Genomic DNA, 8566 nt, shown 5'->3' on the forward strand with positions numbered 1-8566 from the left:
GTCTGCATTGCTGCACTCTGGTATCAGAGTGAAGACAGAAGAAATACGTCAGCACAGCATGGAGGGCACAGTTGCAAGTGAGGAGTCTCGCCACGAGACAATGTGGGGAGAATTCTCCCCACCAGGTTGGTATAGATCAATGTGCCAAAGTTTAAAAAAAAAAAGAAAAAAAAATTGAAAAATTTCCACTAATCAGCAGTTCAAATACTACTGAATTTTCAAACTTCTCCCACCAAGACAGGTCAAACATAGCAGTAACAATCTAGATCTTTCCAGGAAGTGAAGGTAGAGCCCCGGGCATTCCTCCCGACAGCCTTGAATTAGGCCCTAGAAGTATCTGCCGTTGCTGCAGCTGCAACTTCTCAAAGACGACCGGAAGCACCAGGATCATGAGGGAAGTGGTTCCAATCCACAAGGCTGCCCTGGAAAACCTGTACATCTTTTGAGCCACGAAGAGGGAGAGATCAAAAGTAGCTCCAGCCGCGGACCGGACCCTCTCCGGGAACGTCTCCCTCAGACCCCACAGCCTCTCCGACAGAGTCTCATCTAACTCCTTGTCGTCTTCCTCCTCCAGCTCGTCCTCGGGCTTTTCGGCATCGCCTTTCGGAAGCAATTCTTCCGGGGACGGGGCACCCCAGGACCAGCGGCGGCGGCCTCAATAAACTTTTTAGGTTTCTTTTCCTTTAATAAATGATACTACAACAAATACCTTTATAAATATAGTTTTATATTTTGGACTTCTCTTTGGGATTGTTTGAATAAATTATGAGACTGTTATGACTTTTAACACCCATACCTATATTATTTGCTGAAATAACTGTGCTAATTTCATATTCCTATATAATATGAGAATATCACTTCAGTAAACCTTTATTGACACTGGCTTTTAGCATTTAACATAGTTTTCATTTTTATTTATTATTTCTTTTTTAAAATTTATTTATTTATTTATTTATTTATGGCTGTGTTGGGTCTTCGTTTCTGTGCGAGGGCTTTCTCTAGTTGCGGCAAGTGGGGGCCACTCTTCATCGCGGTGCACGGGCCTCTCACTATCGCGGCCTCTCTTGTTGCGGAGCACAGGCTCCAGACGCGCAGGCTCAGCAATTGTGGCTAAAGGGCCTAGTTGCTCCACGGTATGTGGGATCTTCCCAGACCAGGGCTCGAACCCGTGTCCCCTGCATTGGCAGGCAGATTCTCAACCACTGCGCCACCAGGGAAGCCCCTATTTCTTAATATATTAAAACAATATGTTATTGGCTGAACAATTTTCCATATTTTAAGTTTTAGGATGGGAAGGATTTGGGGCTTTCTTAAGCACTTCTGCATCTGCAGCACCTAGCATGGTGCCTAGCACTGCAGTAAGTCCTCAGTAAATAATTGTGGAGTGAATGAGTAGCAGCACAGGGTGGAGTGGTTAAGAGCTTTCAGGTCATACAAATCTGGTTCATGTTTCCAAGTGCTTTATACATAGTGATTTATTTAATCTTCACAACAATCCTATAAGGTAGGTACAATACTATTATTGGCATAGTCCCCATTTTTCTAATAGGGAAACTAAGGCACAGAAATGTTAAGTTATTCTCCCAAGGCCACACAGCAAGTAAATGACAGATCAGGATTTAAGCCCAGGTTCTAAACTCTAGTTTCAGTAGCAATGTTCTTAACACTGCACAGCTGCATGGATATACTAGTGTCTATCGCGTAGGATTATTTTGATGATTAAGTAATACAAATAAAGTGCTTCTTTGCCAAAACAGTGCTTGACATATAATCAAGCACAATAAGTTTTTGCTCTTTTGTTATTCATATTACTGTTATTATTATTATAATTATATTTTGTAGATAGTCTATATCATTTGTCCATTTATATTATATTAGTTTCTATTATATTAGTATAATATATATTCCAATATATTATTTCCATTATATATTATATCCATTATATTAGTTTCAAAAAGCCTTTATTTTTTATGTGGGTTTATATAATAAAAAGTTATTTCTATTTAAGATTTCCATATATATATGTGTGTGTATATATATATATATATATATGTATGTATGTATAGTTTTGTTCTCACTAAAAGATGGGATGCTATGAACCTCGACTCTTGTCTCTGCTCTATGTAGACTGTAATAACATACAATCCAAAACAGACCTGAACAGGCAAAGGCCACAGTTTACAGCCAGATCTTCTTCATTGCATAACAATGTGAATGCACTTAATGCCACTGAATTATACACCTAAATATGGTTAAAGTAGTAAATTTCATGTTTATTTTACCACAGTAAAACAAAAGCATACCTTTCCAAGCTTAAGTGGACCATAAAAGAGCAGGATTATAGATTCATAAGCATCTCTGGCAGAAACAAATTTTCTAAAAAGCTTAAAAAGTTTTCGTAGTGAAAAGATTCCCTGTGTATCCAGCAGTGGTGTCGATAAAGTAGAATCTTCTCTTGAAAATGGTTTATTTTTTCCTAATTTCTCCACGCATTAAGAAATCAATACCTCCCCAACCCCCTAAAAAGGACAAATGTAAAGTGGGTACATGGGCCATTTTCTGAAATTTATGATTAAATGTTTAAGTAGTCAGACCATTAAAATAATTACAAGAGTTTGTACAATTGCTCTCATGACTCAGCACTTACGGATTTCTCATGCATTGCCTACAGTTCAGTCACTATGTTAGATGGACAACATACTGTAACAGAAATAATTGTCTCATGTGTCAGTCAATGAATCATTCAATTAAGTAAACAGTTACATAACCAATCCCAGTAGCGGTCACTGCCATTCACTGAAAAATCATATAATATTGATTTAGAAGAAAACTTTAAGATCATAAACTAAGATTATTCATTCGGAATACAAATTATTTTTTAACACTTCCTCTGTACCTCATCGCTTTTGATCATCTATTTAAAACCTGTGGACCAGTATTTTATGTTATACAGACTACTTTAAGGACAACAGATGGCTGTTAAAAGCATATTAACAATTTTAAGAGTCTATTTGAGCAAAAATCCAGTGAATCAGGCAGCACCAAACTGGAATTGTTAGGAGCGCTCCATGGACAGGAGCTGGGGGGCAAGACTTTTACAGAGAGGATGGGAAGCAAAGCAAGGAAATTACTGGTTGGCTACAGCTTTCGGTTGCCTTATTTGGGAAAGCTATTTTGGTTGTTTGTGATTGGCTATCCTTAGGTTTCGATTTCTTAACCTTGAGGTATTTCAAGCTTAGGTTTTGGTTTGCTTACTGGACTTCTGAGGCATTAAAGCCACCTTGAGCTACTGGCCTCACTATTTTATTAATTTAACATGGATGATGATAATCTTTTAAAATACCAATTGTCAGAAATTGTTTCTATAACTAACAACAATAAAGTAATTGATATTGGTTGGGAAAAGTAAATCGTGGGATAAATTACCAGAATTCTCCACACTATCTAGGGGTACTTTTTAAAAAAAAACAAAACATAAAAATGCTGTATATTAAAACACAGTAATTAAATACTATTCCCAGTAAAAGGAACCAGGGGTCGCTGGCCGATTTCAGGTTTGGGGCAGGGAAAGCACAGGGTGGGCCTGAATCATCTTCATCTTACTGTTTCAGAAAGTAAGAAAGTGTTAAAAAAAAAAATGCTTGGGTGTTACGGAACCAAACTTGGGCAGGCTTGCCCACTGCCCCGCGAAGCCAATTTATTGACACTGGGTTGTGGTGAAGGAAAGTACAGCATTTGTTTGCAGGGCACCAAGCAAGGAGTACGAGCAGCTCATGCTCAATGGACCTGAACTCCCTGATGGTTTTCAGGGAAAGGTTTTTAAAGGCAACATTTAGGGTAAGGGCTGCAAGGGGCGTACCTTTCTTCTGATTGGTTGGTGGTGAGGTAACTGGGTGATGTGTCAGGAATCTCAGTCATCAGCCTTCTGCTTCCAACCAGTCTGGGGTCTATGTGCTTGAGTTCAGCTTGTAGTCACCAACCTCCACCTGGGTGGGGGGGGGGCTTAGTTCCTTAAACACACCTTAAAGATGTGTGTTTGATTGTTGTGTATGCCCCTTGAGAAGGAACTAGGACTCTGTTTTATTGCTCAACTGTTGTCATTACTTTTCTTGTTTAACTGCTTTTCCTTTGTTTCTGCATTCCCTCACTTCCCTAATTAGTAACAGGTTGAGTCTGATCTTTGGAACTGAGGAAGGCCTAGGAGACTAAAGCTTTTTTCCACAAACAAGAAATGAGGAGGGGCTTTTGTACCTGGGAGGGCTCCACAGTTTTGGATAGAGAGGTTAATCATAAACTCGGCAGGGGAACTTGGTTTTAGGGGGGACAAATCAAAAAGCATAGGCATCTCCTAAAAGAGGCTTCTACTGGCCAAGTTGGGATAGTTTGAACATCTAAAAAATAAGGATGGCCACGGATTAAAGCAAATTGAATTGAAACAGAATCTAGGAGTCTAGGATCCTCCAACAAAAAGTGGTAGTGGGAGAGGCTTTTATTTACAGATGAATCCCAGCTCCAAAATAAAAGGAGTGATTGATTTAAAAATCATCATTACTTCAACAATTTAATGACTGATTCAAACAGGTATGAACAATGGATGCTAAAACCACAGGTGAAAACTGCTGGGAACAAGATTTACACTATATCCAAGTATCACCACCCCCAGATTGTTTATTAATTAATTGCAAAGGGGAAATGGAGCCCTCTGACACCCACCTTAGCCAGATGGTCAAACATGACATCCTGATGTTCAGACCAACTACATTACACACCTGCTGATACAATGCACTGAGAAGGACACAAGGATGCTCAGACCTAAGTGAGTAGTATGAATTTTACTCTAATACATTTGAAACAACAGGCCTGGACTCCTTACATGTATCTTAAAAGGGGTGGGGGAGGCAGTAAACTGAGATCAAAGGAGACTAAAGCTACATAACAATTAAGTGCAATATACACACGCACACACACACACAAATGCAATACACAATTCTAGATTGGCTCCTGGATTGAAAAAAAAAAAAAAGAAAGGACTTCCCTGGTGGTCCAGTGGTTAAGACTCTGGGGTTCCACTGCAGGGGTGCGTGGGTGTGATCCCTGATCTGGAACTAAGATCCTGCATACTGGAGGTGTGGCAAAAAAAAAAAAAAAAAAGAAAGAAAAAGAAAACAAGAAAAACACCTATGAACAGCATTTTGGGACAGCTGGGGAAATTTGATTATTGGCTGTGAAGGGTACCAGAATATGCCACCCCAAAAGATACCTATTTTGGCATATGGATTATTTTAAGCTAATGAAGATGCAGGAAAAACTCTATAAAAGAGCGTGAGTTTTCCTTTTGTAAAGAAATGGAAATTCCATTTGTGAAGATGTCTTGCTTTCCCAGTACCAGGAAGAAGAAGTCTCTTCCAGTTGTTATCCAAAGAGAAGGCACTTACTTAAATCTGCATAATAAACCTTACTATACAGTCCATATTTACCATACTTTTCTTGGTCACCTTCTCATAACTTGCCTCCCCTGCTGAAAGGCCCAAAGCCCCTTTTCCTTTGTTTAGCCTAAGGTGATATACAAACCCAAGTTCTAAACATGCCTTTGGATTACTCGTGGCTGCCATGTGTACATGCCTGATGCACATGTTAATAAACCTCTGTTTGTTTTTCTCTTGTTGATCTGCCTTTGGCCAGTCTAATAACAAGCCAGTCCCTCCAACCTGGAGAACCTAAGATGGGTAGAGGAAAAGTTTTTTTTCCCTCTCCTTATAGCTCTTATTTTTAATATTTTGATAATAAGTGAATATTAGATAATATACCAATGTTAAATTTCCTGAATAAGATCATGGTATTGTGGTTATGTGAAAAAGGTCCTTTTGCTTAGGAGTTAGTGATTAAGTAGTTAGGAATATAGTGTAATGATGTCTGCAAGGGTACTTTCAAATGATTCAGAGAGAGGAAGATAGAGAGAAAGTAAAAGTGCCCAATGTTAGGGATTTGTGAATCAAGGGAATGGGTACATTGAAGTTCTTTGGGCTATTCTTTTAACTTTTCTGTAGACTTGAAAGTTTTCAAAATAAAAAGTTGGGGAAAATTGCATTAACAAAACTCCACTAAAGGGTCCTTACCATCCTTTCATTTATTCATGTCTTTGCTTGTTATTATCTAGTCTTGTAGGAGTCTGTATTCAGACTCATAACTTATTTCCTCGTACTTTAATCACTAGGTATGTTGGACCACGTGAAATAGATAATTAATACAGTTAGATTCTTCCTACCTGAAGATCATCCTTTTGGTAAAAGGCAATGGAAAAGGAATCATCTAAGTGCCACACTTTAGGTTTTCTAAGGAAGTTGTTTACCAGTAAAGAGCAAACATTCCACCTGGGGTCGTCATTTCATGTGGTTGGATGGCGAATGGGAAGATGAAGTTGGCGTCATGGAATTTAAGGCTGGGAGCAATCTGAAGGGTTATGAGTCTGTCATGACTTTTGTTGCTCTTACGTGCCTCAAATACCTGCAACAATCAGTGAGTGAGGGGACGGTGGGAGGCTGTGTGGCCCTTAAGACACACGAGCTACCTGGAAGGACAGAGGTAGCACACGGAGCAGGGGGTTGGGGGGAGCTCCTTGATGAATATCCTTCTGTCCTTGCAGTGGACAGTTCTGGGGTGAGTTATCTGTACATGGCTGCTCCCAGACTTTCCAGCAGGATTGAAGTCCAGCTCCCCAGAGCACTGAACGGTTTGAAAATGCAATTGTCCCCCTATTTCACTCTTTTCAGTACCTCCCGCTACTGGGATCACTTCCCCAAACAAACGGTCTGCATCCAAGCACATTTCTCAGGCTCTGCTTGAAGATACCCACCTTCTACAGACCTTACTTGGTGCCTGGGAGCCACGACCCTCTCAGTTTCGACAGAGAGAATCATCTCACTCCTTACGGACATCCTGCTCTGCATGATTAGGAGCAAACCCTTCTCAGCTAAGGCAGTGAAACTCCATCATGAGCTTCCCGTGTTGTAAGTGTTACCCGAACACAGGGTTCGCCTCTTGGTGGGTGTCAAGCCAAAGACACAAACAAGCCAAAGAGCAGAAGGAAGGATTCATTACCTGCAGTGAGTAAGGAGAACACCGGGGACCTTCCCCAAAGCAGTGTCTCCCTGACCAGCAAAATTGGAGAAGTTTTTAATAAGAGTACATGCATATTCATGAAGGGGCTTGGGCAGTTCCGTGCATGTTTGTGAAGGGGTCTGAGCAGAGGAGAATTCAGCATAGAATTGGGACAAAGGTCAAGAGAGTCCAAGCTTTAGTTGATGGAAATCGGAGGGTCAACATCATCATTTCCATCCTCCACCTGGGAGGGGGCCTTAGATCCTGCAGAACAACTCAAAGATATGTGTCAGATTGTTATGTATATCTCTTGAGGAGGAACTAGGATTCTGCTTTATTGCTGAACTATTGTTTCTTTTTTTTTTTTTTAATTAATTAATTTATTTATTTAGTTTTGGCTGTGTTGGGTCTTCGTTTCTGTGCGAGGGCTCTCTCTAGTTGTGGCAAGCGGGGGCCACTCTTCATCGCAGTGCGCGGGCCTCTCACTATTGTGGCCTCTCTTGTTGCGGAGCACAGGCTCCAGACGCGCAGGCTCAGCAATTGTGGCTCACGGGCCCAGCTGCTCCGCGGCACGCGGGGTCCTCCCAGACCAGGGCTCGAACCCGTGTCCCCTGCATTGGCAGGCAGATTCTCAACCACTGCGCCACCAGGGAAGCCCTTGTTTCTTTTTTTTTTTTTAATTTTATTTATTTATTTATTTATTTATTTATTTATGGCTACGTTGGGTCTTCGTTGCTGTGCACGGGCTTTCTCTAGTTGTGGCATGTGGTCTTCTCATTGCGGTGGCTTCTCTTGTTGTGGAGCACGGGCTCTAGGTGCACGGGCTTTAGTAGTTGTGGCTCTCAGGCTCATTAGTTGTGGCTCGTGGGCTCTAGAGCGCAGGCTCAGTAATTGTGGCACACGGGCTTAGTTGCTCCGCGGCATGTGGGATCTTCCTGGACCAGGGGTTGAACCCGTGTCCCCTGCATTGACAGGCGGATTCTTAACCACTGCTCCACCAGGGAAGTCCCTGAACTATTGTTTCTTGACTGCTTTTTCTTTGTTCCTGCATTTCCTTACTTCCCTTAAGATCATTAATTACTGAGACCTGTTCAAGGGCAAGCCTTGTGGCTGGGCTTAGATCTAAAAATGGCTTAGGCCCAGAATGGCTTCTCTTCTGTCAAGAAAGCCATGCCTGGTTCTCTTTCTCCAGGGATCTCCTACCCTGTCTGCTTACATAAATATTTGTGGCTCTCTGTTGTCTGTCGATGGCTCCTCTCCCGTCCTTTTGTCCTTGCTAGTTGCAGTCTTTTCATTCCTGTATTGTTATTTTAGCTGGAAGCACTGAAATATACAATAACCAAACATTTAAAACTCACAGATGGGCTCAGTAGCAGGATGAGGATGACAGTGAACTTGAAGATAGAACAAAAGAAATGGCCAATCTGAAGAGAGAAAATAGACTAAAACAAAAACCAGAGCTTCAGGT

The 8566-nt window shown here is 41.2% G+C and overlaps 1 pseudogene; it reads right to left on the reverse strand.

Moving 5' to 3' along the window:
* Positions 1–262: 262 nt before the first annotated feature.
* On the reverse strand, positions 263–3918 carry LOC103008115 (mitochondrial import receptor subunit TOM22 homolog; annotated as a pseudogene).
* Positions 3919–8566: the final 4648 nt, after the last annotated feature.

Source organism: Balaenoptera acutorostrata, chromosome 13 (assembly GCF_949987535.1).
Source record: "Balaenoptera acutorostrata chromosome 13, mBalAcu1.1, whole genome shotgun sequence".
Classification (NCBI taxonomy): domain Eukaryota; kingdom Metazoa; phylum Chordata; class Mammalia; order Artiodactyla; family Balaenopteridae; genus Balaenoptera; species Balaenoptera acutorostrata.